Genomic DNA, 19,129 nt, shown 5'->3' with positions numbered 1-19,129 from the left:
GCCAGAAGACAGCAGCATCTGATTTCTCCTACTCCTGCACTGATTCGAAGCATTTTACCTTCATATTAAATGGTGTAAATTTCACTTAGCAGTGCAGGAGTTAATCTGCTCAGTTGAGAGCTCCTGGAAGCTTTCCTGCCTTGATGCTCTCAGCTGTGCACTGTGTGGTGTAGTAACCACTGTGTCTGCTAGGGGGTGCTGTGTGGATGTCCCAGGAGAAAGGATGAATGGCAGAATACTGAATGGCCATTATGTATCTCAAAGTGGGTGACTTTGAGATGGAGACTTATGTGTTGATCAGCAGTGATACTGCTGAGGTGCTGCTTTAATGTGACAGGGAGAAGTCTCCAGGTAACTAGGGAGATGGGCGGGCCAGTTACCTACAAACCCACCCAGGGGGTGTGTTTAAAGAACACTGGTGTAAAGAGTGTGTAAGTGCTTGAAGGACCTGTGATGAGGTCAGGGTCATGTGACCCGGTGGGCATGGCTATGAACCATATAATGTGGCCAGGGTAGGTCACATGGGTGAATGCTTGGACCCGATTGGTCCAGTGTGGAAGGTCCCGCTGAGATGGAGCTTCCTGGCTAACAGCCTGTGAAGTGGCTGTGGTGAATGGCTGCACATGTCTGAGAGTTCCCAGGGGAGGGAATGAACGTCTGCAGTAAGCTGAAGCAGCCATGAGGAAACCGGGACATGGGTGAGATAAATGAGGCTAAGAGAGCCTGTATGCTGGACATTGTACAACCTATGTGAACACAGGGTTTGCAAAGTGAAGCTATAATGGACGCTCTGCTGTTTATATGAAGTTTTGTTGCTGCTGTGGGTTTATGATGATGAATAAACCTCATGGACTATACTGCTTTATGAAAACCCGTGCTGGATCTGGTTTTGTGGCGGCTAAGCGAGAATCCCCTAACTGAATGACAGCGCTACCTCACAATTGGTGGAGAAAGCTATGGGCATTATTGTAGCCTTGTTGCTGGGAGCAACGGAAGAGGACTGCAAAGTCGGTTGCTAAGGGCAACGCTGAGTCAGGAAGGCTGACGGTTGGGGAAGCCACTGCCCAGCTGTGGTTCTGGAACCGTGGGGCGGCGTAGTGAATAAGGCACTGTCCGGATCGGTGAGCCCAGTGCGGCCGTTTCCCCAGGAGAAAGAGACTTATAGGATACCTCTGCGGTAGAGGGGTCCGAGAACCTGCGCGGCCAGCAGGTGACGGTCGTGAAAACTGTGTTGTACTGACCGGGGTCAGTGAGAGACTGGTGATTGATAGCGTGCCTCTGTGGAGAAGAGGTATCCGAGGACCTGTGGGGCCGACACAGGTAACGGACAGGTGTTTGTGTTGTACTGACCTGGGTCAGTGAGAGAGACTGTGTACCTGCAGGGTTCAGTGAGCAAGGTCCTGGAGGGTCATTGTTGGGAGATTCTAGGAGAAGAATCGGATCCCTGGAGCACATGGTATGACCTTGGACCTGGTGAGGCGCGAGTGTTGGGCAGTCTCAGGAGGAGATGGATGTCCTGAAGAGCACCCGCTAAGCCCCTGGACCTGGTGAGGCCGGTGTGTTGGGAAACCCTGGGAGGAGGGCCACTCCCTGAATAGCACCCGGTGCGCCCTGTGTGTTGGACAGTCTCAGGCGGAGACGGAACGTCCTGAATAGCACACAGACAGGACACGTGAGTTTTGTGTGGTGTGTTGGTGTGGCTGGTGTGTTGGGCACCCGGTGCGCCCTATGTGTTGGACGGTCTCAGGAGAGGAAACGGAATGTCCTGAATAGCACACAGAAAGGACATGTGAGTTTTTTGTGTGGTGTTTTTTTTCTTTTCCCAACTCAGCCTGCGGTGGTTCAGTGGGAGTCAAGAAGGTGACAAGCGGCTTCCTGTAACTCGGCGGGGTTACAAAGGGGACAAGCGGCTTCTGGTAACTCGGTGGGGTTACGAAGAGTACACCAGCCGCTGTGTGTGAACAGCAGCCGGTGGTGTCGGTGATCGGCGACAGCAGGAGCTGTGGTGGTGCCAGCAAGGACTTGTGTGGTATCATTAAAAGACATAAACTGTGTTGTGTGAACTTTGGTCTGAGAAGACCGGTATAACGGACATGGGGAAGTCCCGAAAGGGGGTGGTGGCCCAAATCAGGGTGGTAGCCCAAAAGGGGGTGGAGTCCCAAAAGGGGGCGGTGACCCAAATTGGGGTGATAACCCAAAAGGGGGTGGAGTCCCAGGAGGGGGCGGTGACCCAAATTGGGGTGGTTCAGGAAATGCCTCACTGGGTATGTCTGGGAAACCGCAGTGTGTCTGTATGAGTTTTGAGGAATGCGGCATGTATTTTCCAGATAATGACGGGCGACAGGTGTGTACCATGATGCTGCACCGGGAAGGAGTCTCTGGTAGACTGGGCTCAGAGATTCTGGTATCTCTGACAGGAACTCCTCTTGTTTTATCTCTGGCCGAGAAAAACGTCAGGGTTCGCTGTAAACACGGGGTCACGGTGAATTATATGGTGGACAGAGTTATGATTGAGATGACAAAGGGGAAGTGTCAAGGTGATAGTATGCCACCAAACTTAGTGCATACCTTTGAGAGGGGCCGAGACTTTGTCGTGTTTGATGACGTGTGGTCGGACGATGAAGACGTTTCGACTGTGGGGCCAGCAGACACTGAGACAGTGACGGCTCCTGATGTGGACAGGTCAGAGGTAGAACTGACCGGAAGAAGTACATCTGCCCAACTTACGGACCTGACATCTCGTGATATGACGGATGGAGGGCTGGGAGATGAGACGACTGGGGGGGAAAACACGGTTAAACGGTAACGGGATGGTTCACTCAACTGACGGGACTGACCCAGTGGTACCCTTTGACAATATAATCAAAGAAGTAGTGGTGCGACACGTGCTGGCCAAAAGGGAACAAGATCATGAGATACAGTTAATAAAAGAGACAGTGGAAGAACATCTCGAATGAGAAAGAGTCCTGAGACAAATGGCTGAGCACAGGGTGGAGGGGCTTGAAAATAAGTCTTGGAGCTCAGAGGTCACCTGTCCACCTGGCAAAGTGTGAACAAGAACCTCAAGGAAGAGATGGAGGAACTCAGAGGAGTAGTAAAAAGTCTTCTGCGGGAGAAGTTCGACGAAGACTTACTACGGGTGAGCACGAGTGATAATAAGACAGAACTGCTAGTAGCCATCGTGACAAAGGGTCATGAAGTGATCAAATCGTGTGAAGTTGGTGAATTCAGAACTGAAGAAGACAGTCACCCGGTCGGGTCAATGGTAGTGAGGGAAGTGTCTGTGGCAAAGCTAGAGCCTTCGGTCAAGGAAGAGAGCAAGACCACGACCTTCCAGTCTGTGATTGATGTACCAGAGGACATGCGAGAAGCCTGTGCTGAGGAAGGTGTGCATGAGGCTTTCAAAGAGGCGGTCAAAGCGTGTAAGGTGCGCTGGGCACCTGAGACTCGGCAGATGGTGATAGTATCAGCCAGAGAAGATACATCAAACCGAGTAGCTGTCCTGAAGGAGATGCATCTACAATGTCTCCATGCCAAACGTCTGGTCTGGGAGTAATGTGAAGGCTGCTCGATGCCTAGAGTTAGCAAGGGAGGCTGTGGATCGGCTGGGTTTGCGGAAAGATGTGGTTCTGGTACCCAAAGCTCTGATTGGGAGAATCATTGGAAGATCCAGGAAGGTAATGCAAGACCTTGTGAATATCTCCGGTGTGGTGAGGGTGGGGATCCCTCCCGATGATGAAGACCAGGTATCCAGTGAAGTGGGTAGGATTCTCATCATGGTGGTTGGCTCCGTGGAGAGCCTGAGAGACTTTCGGATGCTCGTGGAGAATCGAGTGGGGTACCTGCAAGAAATTGAGCAGTTGAGGCTGGACCGCCGTCGAATTAATAAAGAAGTACAGAATACCAGGTGGCGGCCGCCTTCAACCCAAGATGTAAGAGCCCGAAGGGTTCCACCAAGAAGTGACAGGGCAGATGGACGAAGAATGTCAGCAAGTGGTAGTTTGACTGGCAGGATGACGTTGAGAGACCGTAGTTCCTGTGAGACCCTGAATGAGTCAGACTCAGGCCAGACTGTAGGCCTGATTAAGACTGATGACTGTACCAACCGGGGGAGCTGGTCAGGGAACGGAACAAACAGGGAGAGGAACGTGGTGACCAAACAGTGTCTGATGATGCAGACAGACTGTAACTGGAGGGCCAAAGATCAGGGCTGGTACTCTGACTGCTGGGAGCGGGGGAGGCCTAACGTAGAGATGAGGCCGTATGATAGATGGAGCCGGTTCTCTCGACCTGTGGGGCAAGGTGTAATGAGTGCCCGGTCTCGAGAGCCTGATGTAAGGTTGTGTGTTCAACCCCACAAGTTTGAACAGAGGGGGGAGGTATGTGGTGTAGTAACCACTGTGTCCGCTAGGGGGCGCTGTGTGGATGTCCCAGGAGAAAGGATGAATGGCAGAATACTGAATGGCCATTATGTATCTCAAGGTGGGTGGCTTTGAGATGGAGACTTATGTGTTGATCAGCAGTGATACTGCTGAGGTGCTGCTTTAATGTGACAGGGAGAAGTCTCCAGGTAACTAGGGAGATGTGCGGGCCAGTTACCTACAAACCACACCCAGGGGGTGTGTTTAAAGAACACTGTTGTAAAGAGTAAGTGCTTGAAGGACCTGTGATGAGGTCAGAGTCATGTGACTCGGTGGGCATGGCTATGAACCATATACTGCGGCCAGGGTAGGTCACATGGGTGAATGCTGTGACCCGAATCTTCTGTTGTCTGTGTGAGTATATTTTTATGTTTGGCATTTTCAGTTATCCCTGTTCGTATTACCTTGTTAATATGGTTTGTGTATTATCGTACATTTCTGCTTCCCTGAGTGGGGAATAGTACAGACTGAAGGCGGATTCAGGAGCTAAGGCAAGGTATTTGTCCCTGGCGTCTTCATCATCAGAAGTAATCCGGGAAATAGGGTAAGCTTGGACCCCCCTAGCGTTAGGGACAGGGAAGGAGCCCCTGGTCCCGGGACATCTGACAACAGAATTGTAACAGTTATTGTCAAAATCCTGAAAAATGGCAGAAGAATTAGTCAGGCCAAACGGCATGACAAGGTTTTCATAATGCCCTTCAGGAGTGTTAAAGGCCGTTTTCCACCTAACCCCCTCCTTGATTCTAATCAGATTATAGGCTCTCCTGAGATCCAACTTGGAGAACCATTTAGCACCAGCAATCTCATTAACCTTTTAACGACCACTGATACGCCTTTTAATGGCGGCAGTAAAGGGTACTGAAACCACAGCGCCTGTCACGGAGAATGGGGAAATGGACACCTCCTGCACTCACCCGAGGATGTGCCCTGCTCTTACTACGGTCCCTAGATGGGTTTTTTCAACCCGTCGCCGAGCAGGACATCTAAACCCTCACTTGCCCTGCTCTTATCCCTAAGTAGGGAATTGGCAAGTGAAGTCACTGGTCCCACCGCTGCACTAAGACAACATAAAGAAAGGTAAGACAGACACCACAGGGAATAGGAAACACAAAACAACACTTTGCTGTGCAGTGCATTGCAGCAGAGAAAGCTGAGTAAGGCACCAGATCACAGCATTCAGCTGAAGCACCACTGCACCAGCAACCTCCTGTCTTCAGCACAGTTGGTATCCAAAAGGACCTGTGTCACCAACAGTCAGCTAATGCATCAGGTGACCTTTTGAAGGAAGGTGGGAGTGGTCACCACCTGCATCAGCAAACTCAGCAGTAATGTAATTACACCAGCGGCCACTGGGGGAGAAACTGACATTAACCCCCGATGGCCTGAAAGGAAAAAAGTTTTAATAAGAAAAGCCAAATTTGCCACAGATCCAAAAATGGATCGTGACATTAACGGCGCTGAGGAAAAAGTGTATAGCGTCCCCCAGAGTCAGAATTTCTCTGGGGTCTCGGCTGCCTGGAGTAGCCGAGTTCCCAGTGACAATGATTCAGGTCGGTTCTTACCGACCCCAATGTTGCGATCGGTATAATGGCAACCGCCAAAAAAAAGTTTGATTTCCCATTTAATTTCCCTCTCCTCTGATGTAAGCACACATCAGAGGAGAGAGAAATAAGGTCCCCGATCCCCCCCAGTACCTCCCTGTGTCCCTGGGCCCTCCTGCTTCCCCCCACCAGCATCTTCTTCCGGGAAGAAAACGTGCACATACGCAGTGCGCCTGTCAAGATCTGCCGGCCGGCACATGTCAACGATAGGAAATTTTTCCTATTGGTTCATTTTGGTCACTGTGATGGACCCTATCACAATGATCAAAATAAAAAAATTGTAAATCAAACCCCCCTAAGTTAGGGAAAAATAAAAAAATGCATTTATTTCCATTTTCCCATTAGGGTTAGAGTTGGGCTAAAGTTAGAGTTAGAGTTAGGATTAGGTTTGTGGTTAGGGTTGGGAGTTGGGGTGTGCTGAGGTTGTGGTTAGGGTTGGGATTAGGGTTAGGGGTGTGTTGGGGTTAGAATTGTGGGGTTTCCACTGTTTAGGCACAGGTTATAATAATAATAATAGTAATAATAATAAATTTTATTTCTATAGCGCCGATATATACCGGAGCACTTTACATTTCAGAGGGGACATGTACAGAAGATAGACATTACAGCATAACAATAATCACATAGATCATAACAGATACCAAGAGGAATGAGGGCCCTGCTCGCAAGTTTACAATCTATGAGGAAAAAGGTAGACACGAAAGGTGGGTGGTAACAATTGTATGGACCAGCCATAATGTTAAGTGTGTTAGGGTTTAGGGGTGTGTTAGGGCTAGGGGTGTGTTGGGGTTAGGATTGGAGTTAGAATAGGGGGGTTTCCACTGTTTAGGCACATCAGGTGCTCTCCAAATGCGACATGGCGTCTGATCTCAATTCCAGCCAATTCTGCGTTGAAAAAGTCAAACGGTGCTTGAGAAAATAAAAATTTGGGGGTGAAAAGATCATTTTTGTGGAAAAAAATGATTTTTTTTTATCTTCATGGCCCTACGATATAAACTTCTGTGAAACACTTGGAGGTTCAAAGTGCTCAGCACACATCTAGATAAGTTCCTTGGGGGGTCTAGTTTCCAAAATGGGGTCACTTCTTGGGGGTTTCTACTGTTTAGGCACATCAGGGGCTTTTCAAATGCAACATGACGCCCGCAGACCATTCCATAAAAGTCTGCATTCCAAAAGTCACTACTTCCCTTCCGAGCCCCATGTGCCCAAACAGTAGTTTTCTCCCATATATGGGGTATCAGCATACTTGGGACAAATTAGACAACAACTTTTGGGGTCCAATTTCTCCTGTTACCCTTGTAAAAATGAAAATTGGGGGCTCAAAAATCATTTTTATGGAAAAAATGATTTTTTATTTTCACGGCTCTGCGTTATAAACTTTAATGAAACACTTTGGGGTTCAAAGTTCTCACAAAACATCTAGATAAGTTCCTTGGGGGGTCTAGTTTCCAAAATGGTATCACTTGTGGGGGGTTTCCACTGTTTAGGCACATCAGGGGCTCTCCAAACGCTACATGGCGTCCAATCTCAATTCCAGCCAATTGTGCATTGAAAAAGTCAAACGATGCTCCTTCCATTCCGAGCTCTGCCGTGTACCCAAACAGTGGTTTACTCACACATATGGGATATCAGCGTATTCAGGATAAATTGCACAACAAATTTTGTGGTTTATTTTCTCTTTTTACTCTTGTGAAAATAAAAAAATTGGTTCTGAAGTAAAATGTTTATGAAAAAAGTTAAATGTTCATTTTTCCTTCCACATTGCTGCAGTTCCTGTGAAACACGTAAAGGGTTAATTAACTTCTTGAATGTGGTTTTGAGCAGCTTGAGGGGTGCAGTTTGTAGATTGGTGTCACGTTTGGGTATTTTCTGTCATGTACACCCCTGAAAGTGACTTCAAATGTGATGTGGTCCCTAAAAATAGGGATTTTTGTGTACTCACCGTAAAATCCTTTTCTCCGAGCCAATCATTGGGGGACACAGACAGTGGGTATTATGCTGCTTGCCACTAGGAGGACACTAAGTAAACACAGAAAAAAAGTTAACTCCTCCCCTGCAGTATACACCCTCTCGCTGGCTGGGAATTCCCCAGTTCAGTGAAAAAAGCAGTATGAGCATTAAACGAATGACAATAATCATAACTCTGTCAAAACCTAAAAATTCTACAGTGAGCCAATAGGCCAAACAGGGTGGGTGCTGTGTCCCCCAATGATTGGCTCGGAGAAAAGGATTTTACAGTGAGTACACAAAAATCCCTATTTCTCCAACGCCTCATTGGGGGACACAGACAGTGGGATGTCCTAAAGCAGTTCCTGAGTGGGGAGCATACAACTGCTAATACCCCATGTACCACTGGCTTAACACTGTGGTACTGCCGATTACAGGATGCGTCTGCCAAGAGATGCATCCGCAGAGGCCTGAGCATGAATTTGGTAATGTTTTGTAAAGGTATGCAGGCTGGACCAAGTCGCAGCCTTGCAGACAGGCCTGAGAATGAATTTGGTAGTGTTTTGTAAAGGTATGCAGGCTGGACTAAGTCGCAGCGTTGAAGACCTGTTCTGCCGACGCCTGGTGTCAAATGACCCAAGAGGCGCCCATTGAGCGGATAGAATGCGCCTGAATCCCTGCTGGGACAGGTATGTCCCGGACACGGTAGGATTCTTGAATAGCCAAGCAAATCCACCTGGCTAGCGTGGTTTTTGAAGCGGCTAGACCCTTCCTATGACCCTGTGGAAGTACGAACAGGGCATCTGACTTGTGGAAGGGAGCTGTCTGCGAGATGTACCGTCTCAGAGCCCTGACCACATCGCGGGTGTGGAAGGCCTTCTCAATGCAATGGACTGGAGCCGGACAGAAGGAAGGCCAAACAATTTCTTCATTGAGATGAAAAGAAGAGAGCTGCCTCATCCTGATGAAATTTTAGGAACGGAGGACGGCAGGACAGGGCTGCCAATTCAGAATCTTGTGCAATTGATGTAATTGCCGCTAGAAAGACCACCTTCCAAGAGAGAATAGCTAGTGGTACGTCCTGCAGTGGTTCGAAAAGAGCCTCCTGTAAGGCTCCGAGAACCAAAATTAAAGTCCCATGATTCCAGTGGCCCTTAAAATATAGAGGCACCACCTGGGAGACTTTCTGAATGAATGTCTTCATCTGAAGTCCGGTGGCAATTTTGCATTGGAATATCACTGACAAGGCTGAAATCTGTCCCATGAGTGAGCTAAGCGTGAGACCTGACGTTAATCCGGATTGTAGGAATTCCAATATGGAAAGAATAGAAAACACCAGTGGGGATCGACCATGATCCTTGCACCACGAGAAAAAGGTTCTCCAGGTGCGGTGATAAGTGCGCATGGACACGGGCTTAACATTAATAATGGTGGAGATCACATCGGGAGAAAAAAAACAGCCTGTGCTAAAAACCAGGATTCAACGGCCATGCCGTCAAAGACAGGGCCCCGGAGCTCTGGTGGTAAATCGGGCCCTGTGAGAGTAGATCCATGCAATCTGGAAGTCGCCAGGAAACGCCGGCGACTAGTTGTACTAGTTTTGCATACCATGGCTGGCGCGACCAATCTGGCGCGACTAGGATCACTGGTATTCCCTTTGCTCTAATTTTCTTGATGACCCTCGGGAGCAAGGGAAGAATGCACGGGAGCCGAAACCGGTGCCACGGCAGAATTAGGGTGTCCGCTCGAATGGCGCATGGATCGCGCGATCGGGTAATGAATCGAGGAACCCTGTTGTTTAGTCTTTAGGCCATATGACCCACATCCGGAGTCCCCCAGCGATGGCAGATCTGCTGAAAAAACTTCCAGATGAAGAGACCACTCTCCTGAGGCAAGACCTTTGCGACTGAGAAAAGAACCACCGCCCATTTGTCCACACCCGGGGTGTGGATTGCTGAGATGGGCGAATGGTTGGTCTCGGCCCAATGGAGGATGTGACTCATTTCGTGCAGGGAGGATTTCAGTGTCCCCCGCTTGGGGGCTCATCTGACCCGCAGTGACAGACGGAACAGGCGGTCCAGGGAGAACGGGTTGTTGTCCCAAGTTAACAGCAACACATGTTGTAAAGGGCGGAAATGGAACTGTGCGAATGGGACTGCTCCCATCGCTGCCACCATGTTTCCCAGAACTATCATTCTGAAACCGTATGGAGTGAGAAACCGGTCGGGAAAGAGTCCGCGCTGCCTGTTGTAAGGCTCGGGCCTTTCCTGGAGTGAGAATGACCAACCCACGGGAAGAGTCCAAGATCAATTCCAAAAGGAAATCTGCTGGACCGGTGTTGGGGAAGACTTTTCCGACCCAGGCGAGAAAGTGTTTTTACTGTGACATCCACGGATTTCTCACAGGCTGGAAGGGATGGACCCTTGATCAGCAGGTCATCTAGATACGGCAGTACCACCACTCCCCGAGCGTGAAGAATGGCCATGACAGCCGCCATGGCCTTGGTATAGACCCTGGGGGCGGTGGCGAGACCGAACGGCAAGGCAACGAACTAGAAGTCTTCTTCTCGAATTGCAAAACGCAGGAACTGCTGGATGATATTGATAGGGACTCTCCCTTTTGCATGGAGGCGACACCGATCGGAGGAATTCCATTCGGAATCGCCGTACTTTGACAAACTGATTTAACAGCTTGAGGTCCAGTATGGACCGCATCATTCCTTCCTTCTTTGGAACCACAAAGAAAGGTTTGAATAACAAACCGCTGAACCATTCGTCTTGAGGGATAGGAAGGATGACTCCGTTCCTTTGCGGCGCATGAACGGCCCGAAGGAAGGCTGTGACTGAATGACAGCAGACGGCCACCTACTTTGTCGGTGTCTGCCGGATACCACAACAAGTCATAGAGTAGAGGATCTTTGCGATCTGCTTCCGTAGATCCTCTGTCTCCATGCGGGGACCGACCTGATCCGGAAGATTGTGGAGGACCAGCTGGAGCTGTTGGTTGACAAACGAGTCGGCTGTTGATTCTGAAAACGGCCGGGAAGCCCCTTCTTGGGGAAGAAATCTACTCTTCCCCCCGGAAGTGTCAGAAATGAGCTGGTCTAGTTTCTTGTCCAAACAGGCGACCAGTTTGATACGGCGTAGCCATAGGGCTCTTCTGATGGAGACTGTATTAGCGGTTGCCTTAGCAGCGCAATTAGCGGCATCTAAAGAGGTGTCTACTGCAAAATCCCCTGTGTGAATTATCTGCTTGGAGACACTGGTTGTCTCCGGAGGAGGATTGCTACCTTGGAAGGCAGTAATTAAGACTTCTGCCCAAGTGGCCATGGCCTTAGCCACTCAAGTCGCCGCGAAAGCTGGGAAAAAAGCTGCTCCTGAAGCTCCAAAAACTGAACTGGCGAGATAGCCAATTTGACAATCGGAGGTGTTTCTGACTGAAGAGCCCTCAGAAACGGATCGAAGCGTTTTAGGAGCAAGGCACAATACAGGAGGATCCACCGAGGGGGACTGTAACCAATACTTCAATAGATCTGGAGTAAAGGGGTATTTAGCCTCGATAGGATTTTGCCCTGTGAACCGCTTATGTGGTCGGTTCCTACGTTTCTAGACTGGCAAATACCCTGGTACAAGTTTAGTCTTCTTAAATGAGATAACGTGTTCTGGAGTGGGAATGTTCTCCTCGTCCAACGTCAGAAACTTGTTGACTGACTCTGTCAGAGAATCAAGCAATTCATGGACATTTGGGGAATTCTGAGGGACTGACATGTCAGACTCGATTTCAGAGACATGTTCTCTGCGAACATTAGGAGAGGGAGAGCGAGAGACAGAACTCACCGATGCTGAATCGCGAGCGTGACTAAGGGACGCGTTATGGGTCCGCTTTCCAGAGACCTGAGGATCCCTTGAATGAGCACGGCCCCTGCTGGCGGTTCCCGGCCATCGCCAAAGCCCTCCTCGGGCGGTAAAGACGTGTTCTGACTTAAAGAGGATTCCCGGAGGAGTCTATAGCCTTGGTCAGTGACTCCACAGACCGTGACAAGAACACTGCCCACACAGGGGGACTAAACGCAGGGAGCACCTTGCAGCGGCGGCAGATGGCGTTTTAGCACAAGCCGGGTCGCAATCCGTGCATAGTTAGTCTGGGTACTGGGCAAGGCAGTCTTGCAAAAGGTACCAGCGGTAAAGAACGCAGTGCGCTTCTTGTTAGCCCTTTTTGCTTCCTTAGACTGAGACATAGTGCCCGTGAAAGGGTTACAAGCAGAGCCTGGGCTGCAGCTGCAGGGAATGTGCAGCGAAGGGTTAAGCTTTTCTCTGAGAGCAGATGCAGCTTACCCACAGTCCTGACGCTGTGTCCCTGGGAGGAATATTGGTGGCCCTATAGCATCACCAGGTGTTGCCATCCATGCACACACCCCCGCAGCCGTCACAGAGCCCGAGGAGCAGAGAAGGGGTTAAGGACATGGCCCCGAGACTACCAGGGCGCCTCTCGTACAGAGCGAGAGGCGCCAAAGACGTGGGCGGCGGCGTTAACAGTGGGCAGCGATATGTAAATTGCGGCCTAGTAGGCCGAAAAGCCGGGGACTAAATTTTTGGGCCTACCCGCGGTGAGCACCCGGTGAAGTGGGGAGCGGGGGGCCGCGACGGGGCGCTGGTATGTTGCTGCTAAGACTCGGTCAGTGCTTCTCCCAGGGACCAGGACCCGACCCCATACCTCCAATCTGGTGCTCGCTCCGTCTGCGCTATCTAGGATCCTGCAGGTTTCATCCCATCTCAGATCCTGAGGTTAAAAACTCCCAGGCGATGTAGCAGCGCCAGAGAGGTTGTTACAGGGGTATTGCTCAATCGATCCACCCTATGGGCAGGGGTACGGAGAGCTATGGGGCTGATTTAGGGCATCCGAAAGCGCTGGTCAAATCTTCTCCGTGCGCTCGCCCTCATATCTGTGTGGGGTACTGGGACCGTAAAGGAACCATCGCCAGAAGAATCAGCCCCAGTTGTCGCAGGAAAGTGTACGGGGAGGTATACTCCGCGTGCTTGCCTGTTGTTGGTTCGGGGGAGAGCGGGCCGTAGAAAGGAACCATCGCCCCCTTCACTCTGTTAATTAAAAAATAAAAATTTACAGAAAATTAAAAAATAAAATAAAAACGGTGGGGTCTGAAGCCAGACCCAAGTGCCTCCTACAGACACTAAGCAAGAACTGAGGAATTCCCAGCCAGCGAGAGGGTGTATACTGCAGGGGAGGAGTTAACTTTTTTCTGTGTTTACTTAGTGTCCTCCTAGTGGCAAGCAGCATAACACCCACTGTCTCTGTGTCCCCCAATGAGGCGTAGAAGAAAAATGGTTTTGTAAATTTTGTTGTAAAAATGAGAAATCGCTGGTCAACTTTTAACCCTTATAACTTCCTAACAAAAAAATGTTTGTTTCCAAAATTGTGCTGATGTAAAGTAGACATGTGGGAAATGTTATTTATTAAGTATTTTATGTGACATATCTCTCTGATTCAAGGGCATAAAAATTAAAAATTTGAAGATTGCAAAATTTTGAAAAATTTGTCATATTTCCATTTTTTTCGTAAATAAACGCAAGTCATATCAAAGAAATTTTACCACTAACATGAAGTACAATATGTCACGAAAAAAACAGTCTCAGAATCAGCGGGATCCGTTAAACCTCATGAAGTGACAGTGATCAGAATTATAAAAATTGGCCCGGTCATTAAGTAGCAAATTGGCTCTGTCACTAAGGGGTTAAATAAGTCAGGAATGAGTTGGTGAGGATAAGGCCTGTTTCACACATCCGTCTGTTACCATCAGTCAAAATCCGCCGTTTTGCAAAAAAAAAACGGATCCGCCATTTTGCTTGGCGGATCCGTTTTTTTCCCATTGAGTTGCATTACCGGTGGATCTGGATGGATGGCCATCCATTGGATCCATTTTTGCGGATCCGCCAAAATTTTGGCGTCCGCCGACATGCCTGGACGGACAATGCAACGTTTTTTTGGGCGGCTGGATCCGTATTTTACATTGCGCATGCCCGGAGGACTTGCCTCGGCTGCAAATTTAACCCTAAACTCTGTTCTGGCGGCTGAAAAATTCTCATTCTCTCTCTCTCTCCTCCAGACAGCGGTTCCTTTAAATTTCTTCCTTTGCCGGATCCGTAAAAAAAACGGTCCGGTGGCACACGTTGATGTCCGTACACAGAGGGATCCGTTTTCCGCCATTTTGGTGGATTACAACTGACAAGAAAAACTGATGTGTGAAACAGGCCTAAGGGTTTCGAATGGTAATTCGATTCTACTTGCAAAAATCTAAATAGGGACGCAGACCCCCATCTTTCTTATTAAACTCCACCGCCACAGGAGGAGAGGAGTGTCTAATATGTCCCATAGCAAGACTCTCAGAGATGTGATCTTTCATTGCCTGCCTTTGAAAACCAGAAAGGTTATATAATATGGTCTTGGGTAGTTTTGTTCTTGAAAGCAAGCTAACAGGGCAATCATATGCACGATGGGGAGGCAGTTCTTGGCACCCTTTTCTCGAGAATAAATGCACAAAATCAGACAGAAAAGAGGATGCAGTTTTAGTGGACATGCTAGAGATAATAGTACTCAGGCAATTATTCTTACAGAAACCACTCCACCTATTTCCCTGGATTGCCAGTCAAGAACAGGATTATGCGCCACCAACCAGAGAAGGCCCAGTAGAATAGGTGTGGGGAGGCTTTCGAAGGCATACATAGTAAGAAAGGAGCTCCTATGCATAGGTTCACATTATGCACTACTTGAGTAAAACTCCACTGACCGAGAGGTGCAGAGTGGATAGCAAATACGGGGATGGTCTTCACCAGCATGCTACAGGAGAGACAATGTGTCTGGGCGAACCGAGCATCTACCGTATTGGCTTCTGTCCCACTATCCAAAAAGACAGATATGATCTCAGTTTTTGTACCAAAAACTACTTCTGTAGGTAAAATAAACTGAGATGAACATGCAGAGGAGATTTATACGCTCAGGTTGTAATCCCCTACACAACCTGGGGTCAGAAGTTTTCAGTTTCTTGTTCTTTGGAGCAGAACAGACCCCAATAAAATGACCCTCTCAACCACAAAAGAAACACACCTTTGTGTTGCGGCGAACCGCAAGCGAACCATGCTGAGGAAAGGTCCGCCCGAACTGCATGGGCACACAGGATACCTTTCAGCTTTTGGAAGTACAACTGGGGGTGGAGTCACTACAGGTCTATCCCTGAGTCGTCACTCAATATATAGGACTAAAGCCACAGTGGCCTCTAGTGACTCAGGAGCCTCATATAGCATCAGTGCGTCTTTTAACCTGTCAGACAGACCGTGATAAAAATGGCTTCTCAAGGCAGGGTTGTTCCATCTGGTGTCAGTAGCCTATCTAAAGAATTAGCTTAGACTCAGCAAGGGAGACACGGTCGGGATCATCGTAAATGAGGCCTAGAGCCCCCCAAAAAAAATCAACTGACCAGATAATCACTATTTGCATGGAAGCGTAGTAAGTTTATGTCAAGTTGTAAAAGGTAAGTTCTATAAGGAAACTTGCTCTCCAAATATAGTTGCGTTGCTTGAGCCACAACTATGATTTTGGTTTGGATTCAAAAGTAATAGACTACAGCTATTCCCGGAGAAACAAGGGAACCCGCATCCAGTAGTTTCCCACAGTGGAAGAATCAGAAATGGAGACCAGGATCAACACGGTCTACTGATGCCATGACTGAATCAAGGACGGTGTCTTTTTGATTGCAGCACCAAGTCATATTACAAATGCATTCATGGCAACAGAAGACAGTGCTGATCCTGGTCTCCATTTCAGAATGACTGCCCAGTGTGACTATGAGTCGGACGGGAGTGAAAAGGCCCAGGATTGAGCGTCTCCTTATATGAAAAGGGGCGTCAAACACAGCGATGCATGCTGCTCTGCGTGACACCAGCGATCAAAAAAGGATCCTGAACATTCGCACATGATCAGCGACATCGCAGCAGGGAGCCGGTCGTTTCTGCGTCACACTTAGCGAGATTGCTAACGATGATGCTGTTGCGTCACAAAATCGGTGTCGCTCTAGCGATATCACTAGCGATATCGCAGTGTGTAACGGGGGGCTTAAGAGGGAGATAACAATCCCTACCTGTTGTTCCTCACTGCCAGACAATCAAGGGCGAAGCTTAAAATAGAGCTTGCCAGCTTCATGAAAAACAATAAACTTATCACATCCCCCGAAAACCTATTGGGGAGGGACACTTAAGCCCCCGTCACACACAGCGATCTCACTAGCGAGATCGCTGCTGAGTCACAAGTTTTGTGACGCAACAGCGATCTCACCAGCGAGATCGCTGTGTGTGACACCCATCAGCGACAGGCCCCCCTGCTGGGTATCACTGATGGTTGTGGAAAGCCCTGGACATTTTTTTGATTGTTGGTCTCACGCTGGCCAGCACGCATCGCTGCGTGTGGCAGGTGGGAGACCAGCGATCAGGTAACCAAGGTAAACAGCGGGTTTCTAATTGCCGCGCGGCGCTTAGAAACCCGCTGTTTACCTTGGATACCAGCTCCCTGCACCAGCGTGCTGGCTGGTATCTAAGGTACACAGCGACGCGCGCACTCGTCGTAGCTGGTGCTGATCGCTGGTGAAGCTGCCTGTTTGGCAGCTCACCAGCGATAATGTAGCGACACACCAGCGATCCTGACAAGTTCATATCGTTGTCGGGATCACTGGTGAGTCGCTATGTGTGACGGGGCCCTAAGGGTTCAAGCTCCTCATGGCTGTTTGCCAGACCCATGGTCTGCTGTGGGAGCAAAACCCTACATCGCAGGTGTGTCAGCTCGACAGTCAGACTCAGCATCTGTTTTGCCAAGGCCTCTATGGGATCCATGTTAAGATTCAGAAAAAACATAAGCCAGTTATAATGTCATGTTGGGGCCAAGAGGACGCACGGCGTGTGGCGCAACACCAGGGAAGATGTACAAGGAAGACCCTGGCGATAAGGAGAAGGGTTCACCTCCTAATATAAACTTGAGCCTGATCACTGAACTCCCTTTCATTCTTAGGCGGGTCCTTAACCCCACGCACAATCACGTGCCTAAGCCCACACTGGTCATGAACTTACCCTGTCTAGTGCGCAATTAAAGTTGGTGCTTCTGTCACTGTCAGATCTGGAAGGTACAGCTTGCTGTGGGTTCTATCCGTTTTCCTAAGCACCTTCGTCCGCTAAGCTCTGAGCCAATTCCGCGACATAGATTTAGTCATTTTCTTTTGTTATTCATTTTTTGTCATGCAATTGTATATACTGTATTGTTTTGTTCTTATTTTCTAACATCTTTGTATATTTTTTATAATTGCTGCCTACATTTCTAGATTGTTGGTGGCAGCTAGTGGTTCCTTTTGTTACTGTGGAGCTGTCAGTGAGCGTACCGGAGTAAATATGCATATTCCATGTGTTAGAATCGGAGGTGTACATACTATACGCTCACTGTTAGCGCCTCAATAACCAGCCTAGTAGTGGAAGCAGCAGCGACCTCGTCAGTCAATTGTGCAAGTACACAAGTCTTGGCCAGCACCACCATTTTGAATAGTGGGCGGAGCTTTGTGGAGAGGGGTGTGATGGAGCAGAGCCGACAGAATCATCATAAGTCACATTACAAAAGTGACGGATTCGGCTGCAGAAATGCCCTCGAGTGACGTTTCTGTCACTTGTCTGCTGTAAATTGTGATGATTGTGTCGGCTGCACCATCACACCCCTCCACGAAGCTCCGCCCACTCTTCAAAATTGTGTGTTAAATTCTAGCAAAACTGGACAATCAGCGCTGTGTGCAATTCTCTAGATTTCAAAAGAAGTTAGAAAAAGGTAAGTTTTATTAATCAGGGAAAAAAGCTGAAATTTTCAGAATTTGTCGGCCATAAAGAAACATATAAAACATAAAAGTGTAAATAAAAAACCTCATGTACAATTTTTGACAAGTACGGTATTAAAAACATGAGCAAAAATAACAAAAAAACCATTCCATTGCCATGAAATCATTCCTATTCTAAAGCTGCTATATAATTCCTATTCTAAAAAAGCCCCTCCTGCAGAGACCCCTGCCCGCGCTGTACTGAGGGTCCTGCTGCTGAGCCGTCTACACTGTTGTCCCTCTGACGACTTCGCTCGCTCCAGCGAAACCCTCATTACCGCACTAGTGAGCCGTCTGGAAAGAAGCCCTCAGAGGAGCAACGCCACTCTACTGCGCATGCCTGGCAAAACACATCGCGCCCGTACACCGGTCCTGCCGGACTGCGCATGCCTCTCCATGTTATAGCGCAACCAGACTGCTCCGCTATAAGCTCCGCCTTCGTAGTGTATGTAGCCACTGTGGGAATTCTGCCGCTTCCTGATCCGTCTCGGACAATTCTAATTGGCGCGCTGAGTTTTTGTCTCTAATGTGATTGGATGTTCCTATATGGGTGGTCTCTATACCGGGGTCACGTGATAAAGAGACCAATCCGTTTTGTAGCGCGCGGCATTTGAAGCTGTTTATCTGTTGGTGCAGGTCGGGAGTGATCGCTGGGTGTAGGTGGCCGCCTCCTCCCCGGTGAACGGCTCCGCCGTTGGTGAGTTGTCATGTGTGAGGCAGTGGCGCTGTGTGACGGGGTGTGTAATGCAATGGTGCTCCCAGTATGGAGGAGACCACCAGTACAGTCTGTCTACAGCTGCTGGGAGCTGGTAGTGACTGGTAATGGCCCCTCAATGTCACAGTGTGGTGGAGGGCAGGGCCGGACTGGGACTAAAATTCAGCCCTGGCATTTGAAGTTACACAGGCCCACTAGTCACATGGCGACTATATCATATCTTTGTACAGTTGTAGGTTATAAGAAGTGAGAGGAGATTAACACGACTATATAACATGTAGTCACAGCTGTGCCCAGTATTTCAGCTCAGTCCTATTTATTGCTTTTAGGTACAGTACTCCTCCCAAAGCTCTGTCCCCTTTTGTACGCACGATGACAGAATTCCTGGCAGAACTGCTATCCATTGGGCAACCAGACCCCCTGGTCATAGCTGCCCCTATCATACCTCCCAAGTTTTGAAGAAGGGAAAGAGGGACAAAGACTGCGGCGCACCGCTGCAAATTTTAGGCCATGCCCTGGCCACACCCATTTC

At 48.9% G+C, this 19,129-nt stretch overlaps 1 protein-coding gene across 1 annotated transcript in view; it reads left to right on the top strand.

Moving 5' to 3' along the window:
* The first annotated feature begins 18,447 nt into the window (after positions 1–18,447).
* The window catches only part of LOC141059932 (uncharacterized), a 64,946-nt gene continuing 64,264 nt past the window's right edge, over positions 18,448–19,129 (top strand). The window contains exon 1 of the mRNA XM_073556151.1: positions 18,448–18,579. The gene's annotated coding sequence lies outside the window, so the exon portion shown is untranslated. The remainder of the gene's footprint in view (positions 18,580–19,129) is intronic.

Source organism: Dendrobates tinctorius, unplaced genomic scaffold, assembly GCF_039654945.1.
Source record: "Dendrobates tinctorius isolate UK_male_01 unplaced genomic scaffold, ASM3965494v1 ptg000231l, whole genome shotgun sequence".
Classification (NCBI taxonomy): Eukaryota; Metazoa; Chordata; class Amphibia; order Anura; family Dendrobatidae; genus Dendrobates; species Dendrobates tinctorius.
This window is presented reverse-complemented; position numbering and strand designations above follow the sequence as displayed.